General features: G+C 40.1%; 1 protein-coding gene across 3 annotated transcripts in view; it reads left to right on the plus strand.

The window, feature by feature from the left end:
* The window catches only part of GPRIN3 (GPRIN family member 3), a 182,345-nt gene that overhangs the window by 78,638 nt on the left and 78,185 nt on the right, over window positions 1-25,522 (plus strand). Inside the window, exon 2 of one of the 3 annotated variants that reach the window (XM_073590187.1) lies at window positions 16,527-16,697. The exons of 1 other annotated variant lie outside the window; for it this stretch is intronic. The gene's annotated coding sequence lies outside the window, so the exon portion shown is untranslated. The remainder of the gene's footprint in view (window positions 1-16,526; window positions 16,698-25,522) is intronic. One more of the 3 variants, XM_073590179.1, reaches the window with a different exon arrangement.

Raw genomic sequence — 25,522 nt, forward strand, 5'->3', positions numbered from 1 at the left:
TTAAACTTCTTGATGACACTGCGCACAGTAGACACAGGAACATTCAGGTCTTTGAAGATGGACTTGTAGCCTTGAGATTGCCCATGCTTCCTCACAATTTGGTTTCTCAACTCCTCAGACAGTTCTTTGGTCTTCTTTCTTTTCTCCATGCTCAATGTGGTACACACAAGGACACAGGACAGAGGTTGAGTCAACTTTAATCCATGTCAACTGGCTGCAAGTGTGATTTAGTTATAGCCAACACCTGTTAGGTGCCACAGGTAAGTTACAGGTGCTGTTAATTACACAAATTAGAGAAGCATCACATGATTTTTCGAACAGTGCCAATACTTTTGTCCACCCTCTTTTTTATGTTTGGTGTGGAATTATATCCAATTTGGCTTTAGGACAATTCTTTTTGTGTTTTTTTCATTTAAGACAAATTAAATGAAGATAATAATACCAAAGAATTTGTGTTTGCAATAATTTTCAGGAAGAAACTGAGTATTATCTGACAAAATTGCAGGGGTGTCAATACTTTTGGCCACAACTGTGTATATGTGTATATATATATATATATATATATATATATATATATATATATATTCTAATATAATATATACACACAAACACACAGTATCTATGTATGTGTTTCTATATATATATATATATATATATATATATATATATATATTATATAAAGCTCAAAGTGTGTATATGTGTGTGTGTGTATGTCCAGGATAGGCATCCGCACCTACAGCCACAAAATTTGGCACAGTCACACGTCTGGACCCCGAGAGCGTCCTAAGCTGTGTTGTGAGGTGAAATTTTAACCCAGCGCATTCCAATTCACCAAACAATTTTGCCCCTATCTACATACTGGGGAAAAAGTGTGTGCGCGTCAAGCCCCGCCCCTCATTATGATGTCATAATGGTTGCCATGGGGACGCTAATGTCATAATAGGTTGCAATGGCGAAGATGCTGTCACAATGGTTGCCATGGTGACGATGTCTTAATAGGTTGCAGTGGTGACGGTTATGTCATAACGGTTGCCATGGTGATGATGATGTCATAATGGGTATATGGGCACAGGACTATGGGATGGAGGATGTGTGATGGGTAAATGGGCACTGGACTATGGGATGGAGGATATGTATGACGGGTATATGGGCACGGGACTATGGGATGGAGGATATGTATTATGGGTATATGGGCATGGGACTATGGGATGGAGGATGTGTGATGGGTATATGGGCACTCGACTATGGGATGGCAAATATGTATGATGGTATATGGGCATGGGACTATGGGATGGAGAATATGTATGATGGGTATATAGGCATGGGACTATGGGATGGAGGATGTGTGATGGGTATATGGGCACTTGACTATGGGATGGAGGATATGTATGATGGGTATATGGGCACAGGCCTATGGGATGGTGAATATGTATGATAGGTATATGGGCATGGGACTATGGGATGGAGGATAACTTTAATTTATTATAACTAACCACAGTTAGGTACTATGCCTGGGCAGCGCCGGGCTCTTCAGCTAGTCTAATATATAAAGCTCAATGTGTGTATGTATGTATGTATGTGTGTATGTATGTCCGGGATTGGCATCCGCACAGTCGCAGCTACAGCCACAAAATTTGGCACAGTCACACGTCTGGACCCCGAGAGCATCATAGGCTATGTTGTGAGGAAAAATTTTAACTCCGCGCATTCCAATACACCAAACAATTTTGCCCCTATCTACATAATGGGAGAAAAAGTGAAAGGAAAAGTGTTGATGGCAAATTGACAGCTGCCAAATGTGAACAAGGGAGACTTAAAGAATGAGAGCGATGGCGCCAAAGAGTATATACCGTTCAGTTGCTAAGGTGGGGCCCTGACATGGAATACTCACGACACACGGGGATATGAACACACACACAAAATGCGCCACACACTATCACGTGCTTCAACACATATACCACCCTCAGCACACATTTCACCACACAGACACCAACCTCGCCACATAAAAGTCGAAACACAAAAGTCGCCACTCCAAAGTCACCACACTGTCCCACAGCTGTTTAAAAGAAGAAAAGTGAGCTGTGATTGGTTGCTATCAGCAACAGTTTTCTTTGTAGACAGTTGTGGTAACAGGCCTATTTATCATTTCTATGGTGTTATCGTCCTACTGTAAAGCTGTTAATAACACAATTTATTACCGGGCCAACACAGACCACCCACTGACACAGACTGCAGGGGGAGCCCAGTATCACACAGGATAGGGTAGATACGCGGCTCAGCAGACAGTATCACACAGGATAGGATTAGATACGCAGCTCAGCTCACAGTATCACACAGAATAGTATTAGATACACAGCTCAGCAGTCAGTATCACACAGGATAGGATTAGATACACAGCTCAGCAGTCAGTAACACACAGGATAGGATTAGATACACAGCTCAGCAGTCAGTATCACACAGGAGAGGATTAGTTACATGGCTCAGCAGTCAGTATCACAGTATAGGATTAGATACACAGCTCAGCAGTCAGTATCACAGAATAGGATTAGATACACAGCTCAGCAGTCAGTATCACACAGGAGAGGATTAGACACATGGCTCAGCAGGCAGTATCACAGAATATGATTAGATACGCAGCTCAGCAGTTAGTATCACACAGGATAGGATTAGATACACAGCTCAGCAGACAGTATCACACAGGATAGGATTAGATACGCAGCTCAGCAGTCAGTATCACACAGGATAGGATTAGATACACGGCTCAGCAGACAGTATCGCACAGAATAAGATTAGATACACAGCTCAGCAGTCAGTATCACACAGGATAGGATTAGATGCACGTTTTTTATGTGCAATATAATCATTATAGTTTGTTATAACTAACCACAGTTGATTACTATGCCAAGGCAGCGCCGGGCTCTTCAGCTAGTATATATATATATATATGCCAATATATCTATAGATAATATATAAAGAGAGTCGCCTTGCAATCACACTTCCCTATTCTACCTGCTTTAGTCTTATAAGACATGAGCTGTATGTCATTATAAGCCATGCATTAGAGGAAGTATAAAACAGTTATTATTGCAAAGTGTGTCACCACATGAAACATACTCTGTTTCTTTAGTTGACCATTAATATTAGACTGTTGTGCTCCACTTATTGTAAGTCTATGGCACTGCTAAAACCTAAACTATATCAGAGCAGTGATCAGCAATTTTCAAATACTCTGAGCATAGTGGAAGGGCACACACATGACCTAACACTCCTTTGGCTGTAGTTAGGAGAACCCCCTCTAGTCTTACAATTGTCACCAATGCAGTTGACAGGAGATATCTTGTATAGACCAGAGTGCTACCATAACTTGGGTTAGTTCTACTGATGAGGAATCAGATATACCTGCAGGAATCCAGGCAACTATTCCTGTCCTGCAATATAGATGTGTTATAGAGGCTTGATATTTGTAATGCACATCTATTAGTTGTTGTAATGTATTAGGTAAGCATATTACATGTGCCAAATATGAAATCTTTGAAGCAATGTTAAGCCTGGCAAGAGGTTTACTGCTTGGAGCAGGATTTATCATCTTATACAACAGTTAATTCTACACATCATCTTTCAAACCTAAATTGAGATTTATTGCAGTACAATTTATTAAAAAGGGGAAGCGATAGAAAAAATGTAACATTGTAAATGCAGTATGTCACATAAATGTTGTTTTATGTATGTGTAAATTAAGTAATATAGTTAAAGGGAATCTGTCACCCTTTTTTTGGACTATGTGCTGCCACCACTGACATCAGGGGCTTATCTACAGCATTCTGTAATGCTGTAGAAAAGCCCCCCGATGTAACCTGAAAGATAACAAAAACATGTTAGATTATACTCCCCGGAGGGGGCGGTCCGGTCCGATGGGTGTCGCGGTCCAGTGCCTCCCATGTTCATACGATGCCGTCCTCTTCTTCCCTTCCTGTAGTGGCTCCGGCGCAGGCGCACTTCTCTGCCCTGTTGAGGGCAGAGCAGAGTCCTGCAGTGCGCAGGCGTCGGGAGAGGTCTGGCGCCTGCACACTGCAGTGTTATGCTCTGCCCTCAACAGGGCAGAGCAGTGCGCCTGCGCCGGAGCCACTACAGGAAGGGAAGAAGTGAACGGCATCGTATGAAGATGGGGGGCGCTGGACCGGACCGCGACACCCATCGGACTGGACCGCCCCCTCCGGTGAGTGTAATCTAATGTGTTTTTCTTATCTTTCAGGTTACAGAATGCTGTAGATAAGCCCCTGGTTTCAGAATGCTGTAGATAAGCCCCTGATGTCAGTGGCGGCAGCACATAGTCCAAAAAAAGAGTGACAGATTCCCTTTATGGCCATATGTGAAGGCTTTAGAATCGTGTCTGTAACTCTCCTATAAATTGGATTGCACAAATGGGAACCCAACAGTAATAGAAAGGTGCTACCTGGGTTGACGTTCTCTCTGGTGCATCATTATGTCTCACCTTGTGGTTCATAAAGCTGATTACTGTCTTACATACTGGCAGTCTGATGTTTCCAGCGGATGGTGGTAGTCATGGAGGTGGCTTCAGATTTCGCAACAGGAGGTTCTGGTCTACACATGCCTTAATTGGTGAGGAGTAAAGATGGCCAGGTTTTCATATGTCTGTGCCATCTGGATCAGTTTTCATTTGCCTCAGCTGATAACTTAGAACAGCAGTTTTCTCATGTGAGGTTTTCAATAAGACAAGGCTGATGGACAGGTCTGGTCGCATGTTCTTCAAAGCAGAAGCCATTGTATGGACTGTAGAACTGTACAGTCTGTGAGGAAAGCTGCAGTAACAAGCAGGAGGAGAACTTGTCTTAACAATATAATAGTAAATGTACACATAATCATGTCAACATATTTGTTAAAAAGGATAATGTGGTCAACCCCAGTAACTCATCCTGCAGCAAGCAGTAGACGTGTAATACAGCGGCTATAGGAGGCAAATTTTTTAATGAAGTCCAAAAGCAAAATTTATTTTTTAGCCCCATATGCATACATTTAAAAACCACTCCAGTATTTTTTATGCTGCTTTTAATAATGTAAGGCCCATGCACCTAGTCTTATACTTGCCCTTCGCCAACTTTACCTTCTACCACCACCATTTCAGTCGGTCTCCAGCAGTTTGTGACCTGCCGTATCGTTACATTGTTTCATGGAGCAAGCCAAATGTCGCAACTAGTGTTGAGCATTCCGATACTGCAAATATCGGGTATCGGCCGATATTCGCTGTATCGGAATTCCGATACCGAGTACCCATATTTTTTCAATATCGGAATCGGAAGTTCCCATAATGCAAAGAGCCACTGCTGTGGCTCGGATTGGCTGCCGAAATGACGTCATCATGATGCGCGGTCTGTGCGCATCATGATGCGCCGTCAGTTCGGGCCTTCCGGGGGGTCTGTGCCGACTGCCCGGGGGTCTGTACCGGCCTGCCGGGGCTCTGTGCCGACTGCCCGGGGGTCTGTGCGGACTGCCGGGGGTCTGTACCGGACTGCCGGGGGGCTGTGCCGGCCTGCCGGTGGTCTGTACCGACTGTCCGGGGGTCTGTGCAGGCTGCAGGGGTCTGTACCGGCCTGCCAGGGGGGTGTGCAGGCTGCGGGGGTCTGTGCAGGCATCGTCCGATGGGACTACAAGTCCCATTGGGCGATGCCTGCTACCATGACGGTGATTGACACATTAGCCGATGATGGGACAGTAGTAGTCCCATCATCCGGCTAATGTGTTGAATGTAAAAAAATAAAAAAAAATACATACTACATACATACAAAATACATGCATACTACATATATACCACATGCATGCAACATGCATACTGCATATATACCACACATATACTACATGCATGCAACATACATACTACATATATACTACATGCATGCAACATGCATACTACATATATACTACATGCATGCAACATGCATACTACATATACACTCACTGGCCACTTTATTAGGTACACCATGCTAGTAACGGGTTGGACCCCCTTTTGCCTTCAGAACTGCCTCAATTCTTCGTGGCAGAGATTCAACAAGGTGCTGGAAGCATTCCTCAGAGATTTTGGACCATATTGACATGATGGCATCACACAGTTGGCGCAGATTTGTCGGCTGCACATCCCTGATGCGAATCTCCCGTTCCACCACATCCCAAAGATGCTCTATTGGATTGAGATCTGGTGACTGAGGAGGCCATTTGAGTACAGTGAACTCATTGTCATGTTCAAGAAACCAATCTGAGATGATTCGAGCTTTATGACATGGCGCATTATCCTGCTGAAAGTAGCCATCAGATGTTGGGTACATTGTGGTCATAAAGGGATGGACATGGTCAGCAACAATACTGAGGTAGGCTGTGGCGTTGCAACGATGCTCAATTGGTACCAAGGGGCCCAAAGAGTGCCAAGAAAAAATTCCCCACACCATGACACCACCACCACCAGCCTGAACCGTTGATACAAGGCAGGATGGATCCATGCTTTCATGTTGTTTACGCCAAATTCTGACCCTACCATCCGAATGTCGCAGCAGAAATCGAGACTCATCAGACCAGGCAACGTTTTTCCAATCTTCTACTGTCCAATTTCGATGAGCTTGTGCAAATTGTAGCCTCAGTTTCCTGTTCTTAGCTGAGAGGAGTGGTACCCAGTGTGGTCTTCTGCTGCTGTAGCCCATCTGCCTCAAAGTTCGACGCACTGTGCGTTCAGAGATGCTCTTCTGCCTACCTTGGTTGTAACGGGTGGCAATTTGAGTCACTGTTGCCTTTCTATCAGCTCGAACCAGTCTACCCATTCTCCTCTGATCTCTGGCATCAACAAGGCATTTCCGGCCACAGAACTGCCGCTCACTGGATTTTTTTTCTTTTTCGGACCATTCTCTGTAAACCCTAGAGATGGTTGTGCGTGAAAATCCCAGTAGATCAGCAGTTTCTGAAATTCTCAGACCAGCCCTTCTGGCACCAACAATCATGCCACGTTCAAAGGCACTCAAATCACCTTTCTTCCCCATACTGATGCTCGGTTTGAACTGCAGGAGATTGTCTTGACCATGTCTACATGTATAAATGCACTGAGTTGCCGCCATGTGATTGGCAGATTAGAAATTAAGTCTTAACACACAGTTGGACAGGTGTACCTAATAAAGTGGCCAGTGAGTGTATACTACATGCATGCAACATGCATACTACATATATACTACATGCATGCAACATACATACTACATATATACTACATGCATGCAACATACATATATACTACATGCAACATGCATACTACATGCATGCAACATACATACTACATACATACCACATGCATGCAACATGCATACTACATATACGAGTGCCACATATATACTACATGCATGCAACATATATATATACTACATATATACTACATGCAACATACATACTACATATATACTACATGCATGCAACATACATACTACATATATACTACATGCATGTAACATTGTAACATGCATACTACATATATACTACATTCATGCAAGATACATATATACTACATGCAGCATGCAACATACATATATACGACATGCAACATGCATACTACATATACCACATGCATGCAACATGCATACTACATGCATGCAACATACATATATACTACATGCAACATGTATACTACATGCATGCAACATACATACTATGTATATATACCACATGCATGCAACATGCAAACTACATATATACCACATATATACTACATGCATACTACATATATACCACATGCATGCAACATACATATATACAACATATATACTACATGCAACATACATATATACTACATGCATGCAACATACATATATACTACATATATACTACATATATACTACATGCAACATACGTACTACATACATGCAACATACATACTACATACATACTACATGCATAGTACATATATACCACATGCATGCAACATACATATATACAACATATATACTACATGCATGCAACATGCATACTACATACTGTATATACCACATATATACTACATGCATGCAACATACATACAACATATATACTACATGCATGCAACATGCATACTACGTATATACCACATATATAATAAATGCATGCAACATACATATATACTACATATATACTACATGCAACATGCATACTACATATATACTACATGTATGCAACATACATACTACATATATACCACATGCATGCAGCATGCATACTACTTATATACCACATATATACTGCATGCATGCAACATACAACATATATACTACATGCAACATACATGCTACATATATTCATGCATGCAACATACATATATACTACATGCAACATGCATACTACATATATACTACATGCATGCAACATACATACTACATATATACCACATGCATGCAACATGCATACTACATATATACCACATATATACTACATGCATGCAACATACATATATACTACATGCAATACATTCATACAATACATACATATAGACATACAATACATATAACATAGAGTACATACTCACCATCACTTGTCACTTTGATCCCCGAAGCCATTGTCATATGTGGAATAAATATTAAAATAACAAACCACCAATATACTTGCCCCTCATCCGCAGAAGTCCACGAGTGTCCCACGACGATCTTGCGTGGAGAACAGCAGCATCAGCTGATGCTACCGTTCTCTACGGGCTCCAGGAAACCAGTGTTGGGAGGTGGGTATCCTTCCACACTGTATTCCTCCGCCACTGTAAAAAAAAAGTCCCTAGTCTCACTTTATGGCAAAAGCTGCGTGGGAAATTTCTCACACAGCAATGCCATAAAATGAGACTAGGGACTTCTTTTTTTTTTTACAGTGGCGGAGGAATACAGGGCGGAAGGATACCTACTTCCCGACACTGGTTTCCTCGTGGACTTCTGCGGATCAGGGGTAAGTATTTTGGTGGTTTGTTATTTTAATATTTATTCCATAGATGACAATGGCTTCGGGGATCAAAGTGACAAGTGATGGTATGTACTCTATGTTATATGTACTGTATGTCTATATGTATGTATTGTATGAATGTATTGTATGTAGTATATATGTATGTTGCATGCATGTAGTATATATGTAGTATTCATGTTGCATGCATGTGGTATATACACTCACTGGCCACTTTATTAGGTACACCTGTCCAACTGTGTGTTAAGACTTAATTTCTAATCAGCCAATCACATGGCGGCAACTCAGTGCATTTAGGCATGTAGACATGGTCAAGACAAGCTCCTGCAGTTCAAACCGAGCATCAGTATGGGGAAGAAAGGTGATTTGAGTGCCTTTGAACGTGGCATGATTGTTGGTGCCAGAAGGGCTGGTCTGAGTATTTCAGAAACTGCTGATCTACTGGGATTTTCACGCACAACCATCTCTAGGGTTTACAGAGAATGGTCCGAAAAAGAAAAAAAATCCAGTGAGCGGCAGTTCTGTGGCCGGAAATGCCTTGTTGATGCCAGAGGTCAGAGGAGAATGGGCATACTGGTTCGAGCTGATAGAAAGGCAACAGTGACTCAAATTGCCACCCGTTACAACCAAGGTAGGCAGAAGAGCATCTCTGAACGCACAGTGCGTCGAACTTTGAGGCAGATGGGCTACAGCAGCAGAAGACCACACTGGGTACCACTCCTCTCAGCTAAGAACAGGCATCTGATGGCTACTTTCAGCAGGATAATGCGCCATGTCATAAAGCTCGAATCATCTCAGATTGGTTTCTTGAACATGACAATGAGTTCACTGTACTCAAATGGCCTCCTCAGTCACCAGATCTCAATCCAATAGAGCATCTTTGGGATGTGGTGGAACGGGAGATTCGCATCAGGGATGTGCAGCCGACAAATCTGCGCCAACTGTGTGATGCCATCATGTCAATATGGTCCAAAATCTCTGAGGAATGCTTCCAGCACCTTGTTGAATCTCTGCCACGAAGAATTGAGGCAGTTCTGAAGGCAAAAGGGGGTCCAACCCGTTACTAGCATGGTGTACCTAATAAAGTGGCCAGTGAGTGTATGTAGTATGTATGTTGCATGCATGTAGTATATATGTATGTTGCATGCATGTAGTATATATGTAGTATGCATGTTGCATGCATGTGGTATATATGTAGTATGTATGTATGTTGCATGCATGTAGTATATATGTATGTTGCATGCATGTATTATATATGTAGTATGCATGTTGCATGCATGTGGTATATATGTAGTATGTATGTAGTATGTATTTTGCATGTAGTATATATGTATTATATATGTATGTTGCATACATGTAGTATATATGTATGTTGCATGCATATAGTATATATGTTGTATATACAATATGTGACGAACAGCCCACGGCCGTTCTTCCACTTACGGGCGACGACTAACGGGGGTCCCGCTGCCACCAAAACGCGACGGACAGCGGACCCTGTGTCACCACTATGTCACAGTCCCACCACTGACACGGGTGTATCAGCGGACGGAGGGGCGTGACACAGTGCCGGCACACGGCTATCACAGGCGCAGTGGGGCTTATCTTAGTTATCCCAACACTGGCACCATGTGACCAAAAATATCCAGCAAGCTAATCTCGCTCTACAATTTGCCGTACAGCCCCTTCCCAACATCCCTACAGTCCCTATCCCCTTCTGTACACCTGCTTTGGCAAAACTAATGTATATTTAGTCCTGCCATTAAAGCTTCTTTGAATCTTGAATCTATATGTATGTTGCATGCATGTGGTATATATGTAGTATGCATGTAGTATATATGTAGTATGTATGTTGCATGCATGTAGTATGTATGTTGCATGTGGTATATATGTAGTATATATGTATGTTGCATGCATGTAGTATATATGTATGTTGCATGCATGTAGTATATATGTAGTATGCATGTTGCATGCATGTGGTATATATGTAGTATGTATGTAGTATGTATTTTGCATGTAGTATATATGTATTATATATGTATGTTGCATACATGTAGTATATATGTATGTTGCATGCATATAGTATATATGTTGTATATATGTATGTTGCATGCATGTGGTATATATGTAGTATGCATGTAGTATATATGTAGTATGTATGTTGCATGCATGTAGTATGTATGTTGCATGTGGTATATATGTAGTATATATGTATGTTGCATGCATGTAGTATATATGTGGTATATATGTAGTATGCATGCATGTAGTATATATGTTGTATATATGTATGTTGCATGCATGTGGTATATATGTAGTATATATGTAGTATGTATGTATGTTGCATGCATGTAGTATGTATGTTGCATGTAATATATATGTAGTATATATGTATGTTGCATGCATGTAGTATATATGTAGTGTGCATGTTGCATGCATGTAGTATATATGTTGTGTGTATGCTGCATGCATGTAGTATATATGTGGTATATATGTAGTATGCATGTGGTATATATGTAGTATGTATGTTGCATGCATGTAGTATGCATGTTGCATGTAGTATATATGTATGTTGCATGCATGTAGTATATATGTGGTATATATGTAGTATGCATGTATGTTGCATGCATGTGGTATATATGTAGTATGCATGTATGTTGCATGAATGTAGTATATATGTAGTTTGCATGTTGTATATATGTATGTTGCATGCATGTGGTATATATGTAGTATGCATGTAGTATATATGTAGTATATATGTTGCATGCATGTAGTATATATGTAGTATGTATGTTGCATGTAATATATATGTAGTATATATGTATGTTGCATGCATGTAGTATATATGTTGCATATATGTATGTTGCATGCATGTGGTATTTATGTAGTATGCATGTAGTATATATGTAGTATTCATGTTGCATGCATGTGGTATATATGTAGTATGTATGTTGCATGCATGTAGTATATATGTTGTATATATGTATGTTGCATGCATGTGGTATATATGTAGTATGCATGTAGTATATATGTGGTATATATGTAGTATGTATGTTGCATGCATGTAGTATATATGTTGTATATATGTAGTATGCATGTTGCATGCATGTGGTATATATGTAGTATATATGTATGTTGCATGCATGTAGTATATATGTGGTATATATGTAGTATGCATGTTGCATGCATGTGGTATGTATGTTGCATGCATGTAGTATATATGTTGCATGCATGTAGTATATATGTATGTTGCATGCATGTAGTATATATGTAGTATGCATGTTGCATGCATGTGGTATATATGTAGTATGCATGTAATATATATGTGGTATATATGTAGTATGCATGTTGCATGCATGTGGTATATATGTAGTATGTTGCATGCATGTAGTATATATGTAGTATGTATGTTGCATGTAGTATATGTATGTTGCATGCATGTAGTATATATGTGGTATATATGTAATATGCATGTTGCATGCATGTGGTATATATGTAGTATGCATGCAGTATATATGTGGTATATATGTAGTATGTATGTTGCATGCATGTAGTATATATGTTGTATATATGTAGTATGCATGTTGCATGCATGTAGTATATATGTAGTATATATGTATGTTGCATGCATGTAGTATATATGTGGTATATATGTAGTATGCATGTTGCATGCATGTGGTATATATGTAGTATGCATGCATGTAGTTTATATGTAGTATGTATGTTGCATGTAGTATATATGTATGTTGCATGCATGTAGTATATATGTGGTATATATGTAGTATGCATGTTGCATGCATGTGGTATATATGTGGTATATATGTAGTATGTATGTTGCATGCATGTAGTATATATGTGGTATATATGTAGTATGTATGTTGCATGCATGTAGTATATATGTTGTATATATGCAGTATGCATGTTGCATGCATGTAGTATATATGCAGTATGCATGTTGCATGCATGTAGTATATATGCAGTATGCATGTTGCATGCATGTAGTATGCATGTTGCATGCATGTAGTATATATGTAGTATATATGTATGTTGCATGCATGTAGTATATATGTGGTATATATGTAGTATGCATGTAGTATATATGTGGTATATATGTAGTATGTATGTTGCATGCATGTAGTATATATGTTGTATATATGCAGTATGCGTGTTGCATGCATGTAGTATATATGTATGTTGCATGCATGTAGTATATATGTTGTATATATGTAGTATGCATGTTGCATGCATGTGGTATATATGTAGTATGTATGTTGCATGCATGTAGTATATATGTAGTATATATGTATGTTGCATGCATGAAGTATATATGTGGTATATATGTAGTATGTATGTTGCATGCATGTTGTATATATGTTGTATATATGCAGTATTCATGTTGCATGCATGTAGTATATATGTAGTATGCATGTTGCATGCATGTAGTATATATGTAGTATGCATGTAGTATATATGTAGTATATATGTATGTTGCATGCATGTAGTATATATGTGGTATATATGTAGTATGCATGTTGCATGCATGTGGTATATATGTAGTATGTATGTTGCATGCATGTAGTATATATGTAGTATGTATGTTGCATGTAGTATATATGTGGTATATATGTAGTATGCATGTTGCATGCATGTGGTATATATGTAGTATGTATGTTGCATGCATGCAGTATATATGTAGCATATATGTATGTTGCATGCATGTAGTATATATGTGGTATATATGTAGTATGCATGTAGTATATATGTAGTATGCATGGTGCATGCATGTAGTATATATGTAGTATGTATGTTGCATGTAGTATATATGTAGTATGTATGTTGCATGTATGTAGTATATATGTAGTATGTATGTTGCATGTAGTATATATGTTGTATATATGCATGTTGCATGCATGTAGTATATATGTTGTATGTATGTTGCATGCATGTAGTATATATGTAGTATGCATGTTGCATGTAGTATATATGTAGTATGCATGTTGCATGCATGTGGTATATATGTAGTATGTATGTATGTTGCATGCATGTAGTATGTATGTATGTATGTAGTATGTATTTTTTTTTCTTTGTACATTCAACACATTAGCCGGATGATGGGACTACTACTGTCCCATCATTGGCTAATGTGTCAATCACCGTCATGGTAGCAGGCATCGCCCGACGATCCTGCACAGACCCCCGGACAGTCGGTATAGACCACCGGCAGGCCGGCACAGCCCGCCGGCAGTCCGCACAGACCCCCGGGCAGTCCGCACAGACCCCCGGAAGGTCCGTATACCCCCCACGAGAGGCTGTACAAGTACAGAAAAGGGTTTTTCGTATTCCAACACTGGAAGTCCCATAGACTTGAATGGGACTTCCGGTATCGGAATCGGCGATACCCGATACTTTTTTCGTATCGGGCCGATACCATCCGATCCGATATTTTAGGGTATCGGATAGTATCACTCAACACTAGTCACAACTCAATACAAGTCAATGTGAGCCTCGTTCTGCCTCTCATTTGGCAGACTTGCATTGAGAGTTTGTGACGTAGCTTCTGACTTTTGGCCAGTCAGAAGCTTGGGTCAAAAGAAAGCGCCATGGGACAGGAGCAGCGCCATAAAAAATGTGAAGAAGGCAGTGGATAAGTATAAGACAGTGACCCTAGTTGAGTAGCACCACTCCAGCTCTGAAAAAACTCCGCTGCGATGGTGTTTTAATTAAGGGAAAAAAAAGTCGACAAATGTGGACAACCCCCTTAACGGAAGTATGTGCTATTGATTGTTAATTTACTTTAGATAACCAGTCCATACAATTGTCCATCAAGGTACAAAATTGTTTCGTCCTGCTGCAACTATTGTAACTCAAGGATATAACTCTATATAAAACTAGTAATTAGTTCTAATGCCCCCAATGTGTTATCCCAAATGATTGAAATCCCAAAAGAAGAAATAAATGAGATAAAGCACGTCCTTACAAATAACAACCAGAAAGAGCTGCTGGAAGCTGTAAATCATATTCTGTGTTGAGAAGATGAGCTTCTTTAGGGTTCTGTACTTTACGCACTATGTGGAACAGTTGCTCTTCCATTCATACCAGCTTCTAATCGTAAATTGTGCCAACATTTTGCCACACTAAATTTGCTTCAATTTAAGAATACCACTTTTAGAAATTAGAATAAGCGAACCAAAATGAATGGCTAATTTCAACAAGCCCTGCACTTCTGCCTTTTCTGCTCCAACTGTCTAAATTTTGGATACATTTCTTAAGCCATATCTTTCTGAAAACTGTTGGTGCAAAGTAAATTGGCGAGTTCCTCCAAACCTATATTAGTTGAAAAATTCAACGTTTCTCCAAATTATGCATCTTAAGCCTTTTATTTTATTGTTTTTCATTTTTGAACGCTTGGAAAAAAAACTATATCACAAAATTCTTTTTAAAGTAACTTAAATGGCAAAAAATAAAAAAAATTAAATGGTAGTAATATTAGCTCTATTTATATAAAAAAATATAATTTCTTGCATTTGTTTTCAGATCTCTTGGCCTAATTAAAAACTTTTATAGTTTAGCTAACTTTTTTTTTTGCTTAGTTTTGTTCACACGCAAACAATAAAAGCAAAAAAAAAAATTTTACAATTTTTTAATAACTTAATGGCATATGGAGGATTTTTTTTTTATCTTTGATTCAAATCTCCTGTGATAAGCGCTTCCTCTGATATATCTTTTCTAATTTCCTCCACGTTTTTACTAATAAGTTGACACCCTTAGAAGTCACAATACTCTCTATAAAGGTACCAGCGCATCAGATTGAAGCAATTTTAAACTGATAAATTCTGTTAATTGAAATGATGTCTTTCACTTGTTGTCTCATTCTCTCTCTGTGCCGCTCAATTAATACATTAGTTTGTAAATTAGACAAAATTTTGGCAAGAATTTCTGGCTCAGATTGTTAGTGCTGACTTAAGGCCCCGTCACACATAGCGAGATCGCTGCTGAGTCACAAGTTTTGTGACACAACAGCGATCTCACCAGCGAGATCGCTGTGTGTACCAGCGAGATCACTGTGTGTGACAGCGATCAGCGACCGGCCACTCTGCCGGTATCGCTGATTGCTCTGGGAAACCTCTGGACTTTTCTTTGGTCGCTGGTCTCCCGCTGGCCAGCACGCATTGCTGCGTGTGACAGGCGGGAGACCAGCGATCTGCCGGTAACTAACGTACACATCGGGTATCCAAGGGACGGGCGTCCCTTAGCTACCAGATGTGTACGTTAGTTACCAGCGCGCTGATGCAGGGAGCTGGTAACTAACATACACATCGGGTATCTAAGGGACGCTGGTAACTAACGAACACATTGACGCCGCGCGCTCGGCGTCGCTGTGCTGATCGCTGGTGAAGCTGTCTGTTTGACAGCTCACCAGCAATCATGTAGTGATTCACCAGCGATCCTGACACATTGATATAGCTGTCGGGATCGCTGGTGAGTCGCTATGTGTGACGGGGCCCTTAGACTAGATAGTAGAGATGAGCGAATCAGGCAAAATTTTAATTCGCCTGTTTTTTTTTTCCCAGGAAATTTGACTTACAGAAAAGTTATTCTCTGTGGATTAAAATTCCCTTATTATATTCTGAGCCCAGAGTGTGATAAATGTAGGGTGTAAATCCCCTCCGCTCCCCACCACAAGTACACATAGGTGCTCATAATGAAGGTAAGAAGATGCAATGAGGATTGGGCGAGTGATGGTGAGTAGCGCCGGGGTTGTACAGGTTTGCATTAATTTAATTTTTTATTTATATATCCTTTTAATGTCCCTTTATACTTCAGTAAAATGGCAGCAAACAGCTGCCATTTTGCTGACTTTGCGCGGAAGTAAATTACAAAAAATTCCACATTTTGTCGAATGCAGATTTTTTGTAATATTCGAGAAGAATTCAATTCCACTCCTATATTTTGTCTCATCTCTGGTAGACAATCTGAAAATGCTTTAGAACATTCCTTCATTGCTAACTGCAATGCTGGTAACTATGGTTTTATTGACTAGGACTTGTCAAGTTTAGTTAATACAGCAATGTACATGCCCAGGTTTTCTGTATTTCAGATACAAAGCATATTATTGTTTTGATCTATTTTTGCCTAATAGATGTTATCAGAGCCATACTAATGTCCATATTTGATCCAGCTTTGTATTATTAAAAAAGTGAATTGAACACAGATCTTATATGTACATCAATAAAGACAAGATGAAAAGACAAATATAGGCTAAAATACAGATATAAAGCATCTGTATGCTACGTCTTTATTAGCAGCACATGCCACCTATATTTAAGCAGTCAAGTAAGCAAGATCATTCAGCTTCTTCAAGAAAGCAGCTATACTTACAGCTGTGGCCAAAAGTATTGACACCCCTGCAATTCTGTCAGATAATACTCAGTTTCTTCCTGAAAATGATTGCAATCACAAATTCTTTGGTATTATTATCTTCATTTAATTTGTCTTAAATGAAAAAACACAAAAGAGAATGAAGCAAAAAGCAAAACATTGATCATTTCACATAAAACTCCAAAAATGGGCCAGACAAAAGTATTGGCACCCTCAGCCTAATACTTGGTTGCACAACCTTTAGCCAAAATAACTGCGACCAACCGCTTCCGGTAACCATCAATGAGTTTCTTACAATGCTCTGCTGGAATTTTAGACCATTCTTCTTTGGCAAGCTGCTCCAGGTCCCTGATATTTGAAGGGTGCCTTCTCCAAACTGCCATTTTTAGATCTCTCCACAGGTGTTCTAAGGGATTCAGGTCTGGACTCATTGCTGGCCACCTTAGAAGTCTCCAGTGCTTTCTCTCAAACCATTTTCTAGTGCTTTTTGAAATGTGTTGTCCTGCTGGAAGACCCATGACCTCTGAGGGAGACCCAGCTTTCTCACACTGGGCCCTACATTATGTTGCAAAATTTGTTGGTAGTCTTCTGACTTCATAATGCCATGCACACGGTCAAGCAGTCCAGTGCCAGAGGCAGCAAAGCAACCCTAAAACATCAGGGAACCTCCGCCATGTTTGACTGTAGGGACCGTGTTCTTTTCTTTGAATGCCTCTTTTTTTCTCCTATAAACTCTATGTTGATGCCTTTGCCCAAAAAGCTCTACTTTTGTCTCATCTGACCAGAGAACATTCTTCCAAAACGTTTTAGCCTTTTTCAAGTAAGTTTTGGCAAACTCCAACCTGGCTTTTTTATGTTTCGGGGTAAGAAGTGGGCTCTTCCTGGGTCTCCTACCATACAGTCCCTTTTCATTCAGACGCCAACGGATAGTACGGGTTGACACTGTTGTTCCCTCGGACTGCAGGGCAGCTTGAACTTGTTTGGATGTTAGTCGAGGTTCTTTATTAAACATCCGCACAATCTTGCGTTGAAATCTCTTGTCAATTTTTATTTTCCGTCCACATCTAGGGAGGTTAGCCACAGTGCCATGGGCTTTAAACTTCTTGATGACACTGCGCACGGTAGACACCGGAACATTCAGGTCTTTGGAGATGGACTTGTAGCCTTGAGATTGCTCATGCTTCCTCACAATTTGGTTTCTCAAGTCCTCAGACAGTTCTTTGGTCTTCTTTCTTTTCTCCATGCTCAATGTGGTACACACAAGGACACAGGACAGAGGTTGAGTCAACTTTAGTCCATGTCAACTGGCTGCAAGTGTGATTTAGTTATTGCCAACACCTGTTAGGTGCCACAGGTAAGTTACAGGTGCTGTTAATTACACAAATTAGAGAAGCATCACATGATTTTTCGAACAGTGCCAATTCTTTTGTCCACCCTCTTTTTTATGTTTGGTGTGGAATTATATCCAATTTGGCTTTAAGACAATTCTTTTTGTGTTTTTTCATTTAAGACAAATTAAATGAAGATAATAATACCAAAGAATTTGTGTTTGCAATCATTTTCGGGAAGAAACTGAGTATTATCTGACAGAATTGCAGGGGTGTCAATACTTTTGGCCACAACTGTATGTGTCATGGAAAGGTACAGTATGTGATGACAGAATTCTATAGGATTGTATGCGACGAGCATTAGAGTCATGCTGAGCCCAGAATTGAATGCGGTGCCTAGAACTTTAATTTCTACCTTGTCATCTGCTGTACTGTACTGTTGTACTGTTACACACTTAACATTATGGCTGGTCCATACAATCAGGGTAACTGTTACCACCCACCTTTCGTGTCTCCCTCTTTCCTCATAGACTGTAAGCTTGCAAGCAGGGCCCTCTTTCCTCTTGGTATTTGTTATAATCTACTGTATGTGATTATTGTTATGCTGTAATGTCTATTGTCTGTACAAATCCCCTCTGAAATGTAAAGTGCTGCGGAATATGTCGGCGCTATAAAAATAAAATTTATTATTATTTGTTATTCTAAATCAAAAGACCAGTGAATTTCCACTTATAACCCCTTTATGACCGGAGCTTTTATCGGTTTTGCGTTTTCATTTTTCACTTCCCTTGTTCCCAGAGCCATAACTTTTTTATTTTTCCGTCAATATGGTCATGTGAGGGCTTATTTTTATTTTCCGAATACGGGAAAAAAATTCCAAGTGTGGTGAAATTGCAAAAAAAGTGCAATCTTTTTATTTGGCTTTTTTACTAGGTTCACTAAATGCTAAAACTGACCTGCCATTATTATTCTCCAGGTCATTACGAGTTCATAGACACTAAACAAAAAAATTGTGCCATTTCCCAATACCTGAAGTGTCTCCAATTTTCATGATCTGGGGTTGGGTGAGGGCTTATTTTTTGCACGCCGAGCTGAAGTTTTGAAGATGCCATTTTTGTGCATTTACGATCTTTTGATCGCCCGTTATTGCATTTTAGTGCATTGTCGTGGTGACCAAAAAACATAATTCTGGCTTTTTTTTTTTTTTCCTGCTACGCCGTTTAGCAATTGGGTTAATCCTTTTTTTATTGATAGATCGGGCGATTCTGAATGCGGCGATATCTAATATGTGTATGTGTGATTTGTTTTTGTTTTTTGGACTGTAGCAAAAGGGGTGATTTAAACTTATACATCTTTTTTTTAATTTTAGCATGCTTCAATAGCGTCCGTGGGAGGCTAGAAGCTGCCATAGCCTGATCGGCTCTGCTACATAAAGGCGATGAGCAGATCGCCTCTACTGTATGTAGCTGAATTACAGCATTGCTATGAGCGCCGACCACCGGGTGGTGATCATAGCAATCTGGCGTCAACAACCATAGAGGTCTCCAGGAGACCATTGGTTGTTATGCCAATGCATCGCTGACCCCCGATCACGTGACGGGGTCGACGATGCGCGTATTTCCGGCCCAGTGGCCGGAAACGCTTGTTAAATGCTGCTGTCAGCGTTTGACAGTGGCATTTAACCAGTTAATAGGCGCGGGTAGATCGCGATTCCACTTGCGCCTATTGTGGGCACAAGTCAGCTATTCAAAACAGCTGACATGTCCTGGCTTTGATGCGTGCTCACCGCCGGAGCCCTCATCAAAGCCTGGGATCTGACCTTGGACGTACTATTGCGTCCAAGGTCAAAAACTTTAATGTGTTATTCTAAATGAAAAGACCAGTGAAATTCCACTTATAATCTGCCAAAAACACAGGGTATTATCATTTCCCAAGATGAGTAACTAATCACAGCCTTCATGCCTTACCACACCCACTCCACCTTAATTGACATCCTGCTAACTTCAGTATCTCAATCTTATTAAACTGATTATTTCTACAGAGGAACCTTTATAAAGGTATTAAAGGGATTATGTCAGTTGATTTAACAGTTTATATGGGCATTTAGGTCATAGGAAGCTAAATAAAATGACACCTTGATATCTGCATTCCAGTGTCTTATTCCAAGTTTTTCTTAAATGTAAATGAGCTGTTTTGTACTATCAGACACTGTTCTGCATGAGAAACCAAAACTTATTTTGCATGAATGAAAGCATTACTAGTATGAGACATGTAATGACTGACAGTTTGATCTCCATATCTCACTACAGAGCTATATATGTTTACAAAGCATTCATTAGTGTGATTATTTAGACTTTTTTAGCTTTTATCTCACACAGCCAGAGTGTGGGAAGAGATAGTATAGCAGAGGTGACAGCAATATGAGAGGAGAGCTACTAAAAGTTGCTAGGCAACATAGAGTTTCAACTCCCTCCGAAGATTTTTTTATGGGGTTCAGGTCTGGAGGCTAGCTTGGCCTCTCCCAAGTTCTTGAAATGCTTCTTGCGGAGCATTAGTTACCCTGGCTGTTTATTTTGGGTCATTGTCATGCTGGAAGACCCAAACATGACCCATCTTCAGTGCTCTTACTGCTGGACGGAGGTGGTTGGACAAAATCTTGCGATACATAACCCCATCAATCCTCCCTTCAATACGGTGTAATCGTCCTGTCCCCTTTGCAGAAAAGCACCCCCAAAGTATGATGTTTCCCTGACCATGCGTCATGGTTGGGGCAGTGTTCTTGGGATTGTACTACTCTTTTTCTTCCTCCAAACACGGCGTTCTATTTTGATCTCATCTGACCACATGACCTTCTCCCATGCCTCTTCTAGATCATCCAGATGGTAATTGGCAAGCTTCAAACGGGCCTGGAGATGTGCTGGTGTAAGCAATGGGGCCTTGCGTGTCCTGCAGGATTTTAATCCATGACTGTTACTAACGCTAATATTTGAGGCTCTAGTCCTCAACTGTCTTCAAGTCATTGACCAGGTCCTCTCATGTAGTTCTGGGCTGAATCCTGACCTTTCTCAGATTCATCGTTACCTCACGAGGCGAGATCTTGCATGAAACCCCAGACCGAGGAAGATTGAAAGTAATCTTATGTTTCTTCCATTTTCTAATTATTGTGTCACTTGTTGCCTTCTCACCAAGCCACCTATTGTCCTGTAGCCCATCCCGGCTTTGTGCAGGTCTAGAATTTTGTCCCTGGTGTTCTTAGACAGTTCTTTGGACTTGGCCATGGTGGAGATGTTGGAGTGTGATTGAGTATGTGGACAGGTGTCTTATATAAAGGTAATGAGTTCATACAGGTGAAATTAATACAATTAATGAGTGCAAAGTAGGACTCTTAAAGAAAAACTAGCAGGTCTGTGAGAGCCAGAATTCTTGCCGGTTGGTAGGTGATCAAATACTTATTTCATGATATAAAATGCAATTTAATTATTTAAAAGTCATACAATGTGATTTTCTGTTGTTTTTTTTAATATTTTTAGTTTGTCTCTCATAGTTGAAGTGTACCGATGATAAAAATTACAGACCTCTCCATTCTTTGTAGGTGGGAAAGCTCGCAAAAAAATCAGCAGTTTATCAAATACTTATTTTCCCCACTGTAACTACATATTATGATTTTAGGTTCCTTTTAAAATTCAACTTGTCACTGGGCGGGGGTTAAATAAATTAAAAAATTTTTTTAAAAAACTTGACAATCTTGTTAATATTACCATATCAAATTTTAGCCTACTAGCATAATGACCAGCCACAATCAATGGCAGATTTGCGTTAATTGCAGTACTATGGTTCATGAATTCATTAGCTACTGATCGTCCTTTTAGCATACTATTTCTTCTCACTTTTGATTATCTGACAAATTGGAAACCACAGATAAAAATGTGGTAAACACAATAATAAAGTGCATCACACGGCATATCATTTTTAAACACAAAATGACATTTTCCAGTACAAAATACAGTTTTGAGACAAAGTTATGTTTTTGTGATACATGATTAAATTTTCTGACAGCCTCACTATATAGTTATAATATCTTATTTTGGGACAAATAATTTAGTTTTAGGCTTTGTTCACACACAGCGGGTTTTTTTTGCGGTTTTCCCGCGGATTTAACAAAAAATCCGCTCAAAAGGAGCTTCCCATTCATTTAAAGCATTTTGCACTTTTTGTGCATATTGATGCGTTTTTTACCGCCAAAAAAAGTTCATGGTAATAAAACGCAGCATGCTCATTAATTTCGCTGTAAATTCCACATTTCTGCCTATTTTCTATGTGTCTAGGGACGAGCGGAAAAAAATCGCGGCAAAAACGTGCGTTTTCTGGGAAGGAGTCCTGTTTTTATGCAGAAATTTTCTGCATACGTGTGCACATAGCCTTATGACCATAGATTTCTGTGGGACGTATTTATCATCAACCTGTATCGGAGCGCTACTTCCATCTTGATGACTGTCACTTTAAACAGTACACTTGTTGGCAAAGATCATAATAATTAACGCTAAATAGAAAGGCCCATATCTCTGGAACTGTATGTCAGATTAAAAAAAACCCTGAAATACTCAGGGGAGCAGCAGGAATATAATAGCAAGTACTTTGGTCGCCTATAACTTCCCGACCTTTCCCAAGAATAATGGATCCCCCTATTTAATAGAAGATCACATGATGATTATAATCTACACTGCTGTAATTTGGAAAACATACTAGAAGATTATATGAACAGTGAATAATATCTAACCTACTTAGTTCCCGTGTCAGTGTGTGACCTATTTTCCGTGAATTTAGGTTTCAGTGATACGTGCCAGTTTGTGGAATTAATTCTGCTGCACTCTGACTAGAGAGACTGTAAGCATTTGGCAGAATGCATGATTAGATTATTTCCAATTAAGCTTCAGCAATGTTTGTTTTTTTGGGATAAATCTGTGTAATTTAATGTAAAATGCAATGACCAAAGGCGACTTTCAACACGTACAAAAACACAGTGTAAATCATTTTAATAAGTCTGTCCTACAGCAAAGTCTTGTTGTTTTAAATGTCGTCTGATTTTTCCCTAAGCCATTGTCTTTGTGTTATATATTTTCTGTTATATGAAAGAATATGCCATTATTACCATATATTCCATTAACTGGACACTTTTATTTAAAATGCCTATTATTTCCTGAGAATAATTCTACAGTAACCAGACTAAATTCTAGAACTATTGAGGATACTGTCTAGTTACACTTCCCCCTTTTGGCCCTGTTATAATCAATTAATGGGTACCTGTAGTGAAAAAATGCATAGCCTGATTCTTGATTAATTCAGAAATTTTGGTGCAATAACCTCTTTGTGCTTCGGGGCAGGGCGATGGGTAGGGTATTCGGCTCTGGCGTGCCCCCTGTTGCATTTGTAAGAGCTTCCTTTTTCAAATTTTGCACTAGTGCTGCCCTTGCCACAGGCAGAGCTTGCTTACATTCATGTCCTGGCATTCTCCAGCAAAATGGTGCAGGAGGTGGGGCCTGCTCAGATTAACTTCTTGTGGTTTCCAGGAAAATGGCACCGGAGGTGGTGTAAGCTCTGATTAACCTCTTCTGGTCTCCAGCAAAATGGATCAGGAGGCGGCACATGCTTGGAATAACCTTACAGTCTCCAGCAAAATGGTGCCACCCGCAGTGAATGCGCGGATCGAGATCTCGGTTCGCCATTTTGCTGTAGACCGTCAGAGGTTAATCTGAGTATGCGCCACCTCCAGCGCCATTTTGCTGAAGAACGTTGGGACATGAATGTGTGCGGCCTGCTCTAGCTCAAAATTTAAAAAAGGCTCATTCAAATGCTTAGAGGCCATGGCCTACCCACCCACAGTCCCGCCAAGATGCATAAAGAGGCTATTGCACCAAAACATCTAAGGTAAATTAAACAAGATTCAAACTACAGATTTTTTTCATTACAGGTATTTTAAAGTGGCTGTCGGAAATATAGTGGATGGAAAATATGGATCACGAGGTGGTTGTCCACTGTGATGTAAACCTGGAGTAGTGCTCTAGTACACATAGTACTAAGAGGGGTTAATTGGCTATGACAGGGCCAAGTTTATAGTGAACATCTGAAGAGTTGGACGGGATGGCCGCTCACCATATCTCCACCTCTGAGTGTGGTTCACATTGTAAAATGCTACCTGTTTATCTCAAACATGGTCTGTGTGTGGAGTTGTTCAGATGTCAAGGATTGTGTGTCTTTACTAAAAGGAATAAGAAGCTGAACTCTATCTCAAGTGGGCAAACCCACACTATTGAATGGACTTTTTGTGTTATGTTTCACTTTCTGCTGGGAACAGACAGTATTTAAGTTTTCCTGTGTTGCAGTTTATGTGTAGTGAAATAAACCAGCCAAACTTTTAAGTAGAAAAGGTTCCTGTGATACCTCATATTGCACCCAAGTGAATAACATTGCTACAGTATCCATTAAATCAGTATATCAGGGCCAATATGGCCATATATTTATTTTAAGGCCGGGATCACACATGCGAGAAACTCGGACGAGTCTCGCATCTTAATACCCATCACTGCTGTGCCGGGTATTAAGATGTGAGACTCGTCCAAGTTTCTCGCATGTGTGATGCCGGCCTAAGGCTAGTTTCACACTAGCGTTAGGAGGCACAGCGCACGGCCTCCATGCAGCTCCGCCCCCTCCGGTCAGTTCCTCTTTTGAGTGCATCAAAATGCAACACTGTGCATTTGGCGCACTTCGATGCACCGTCAAAAGGGTGCATGCGCTGTCAAAATCATCCCAGCGTACGACCTGCGTACCCAATGCTAACGATAGGGTACGTAGGTCGCATGCAG

The sequence above is a fragment of the Dendrobates tinctorius genome, unplaced genomic scaffold, assembly GCF_039654945.1.
Source record: "Dendrobates tinctorius isolate UK_male_01 unplaced genomic scaffold, ASM3965494v1 ptg000011l, whole genome shotgun sequence".
Lineage (NCBI taxonomy): Eukaryota > Metazoa > Chordata > Amphibia > Anura > Dendrobatidae > Dendrobates > Dendrobates tinctorius.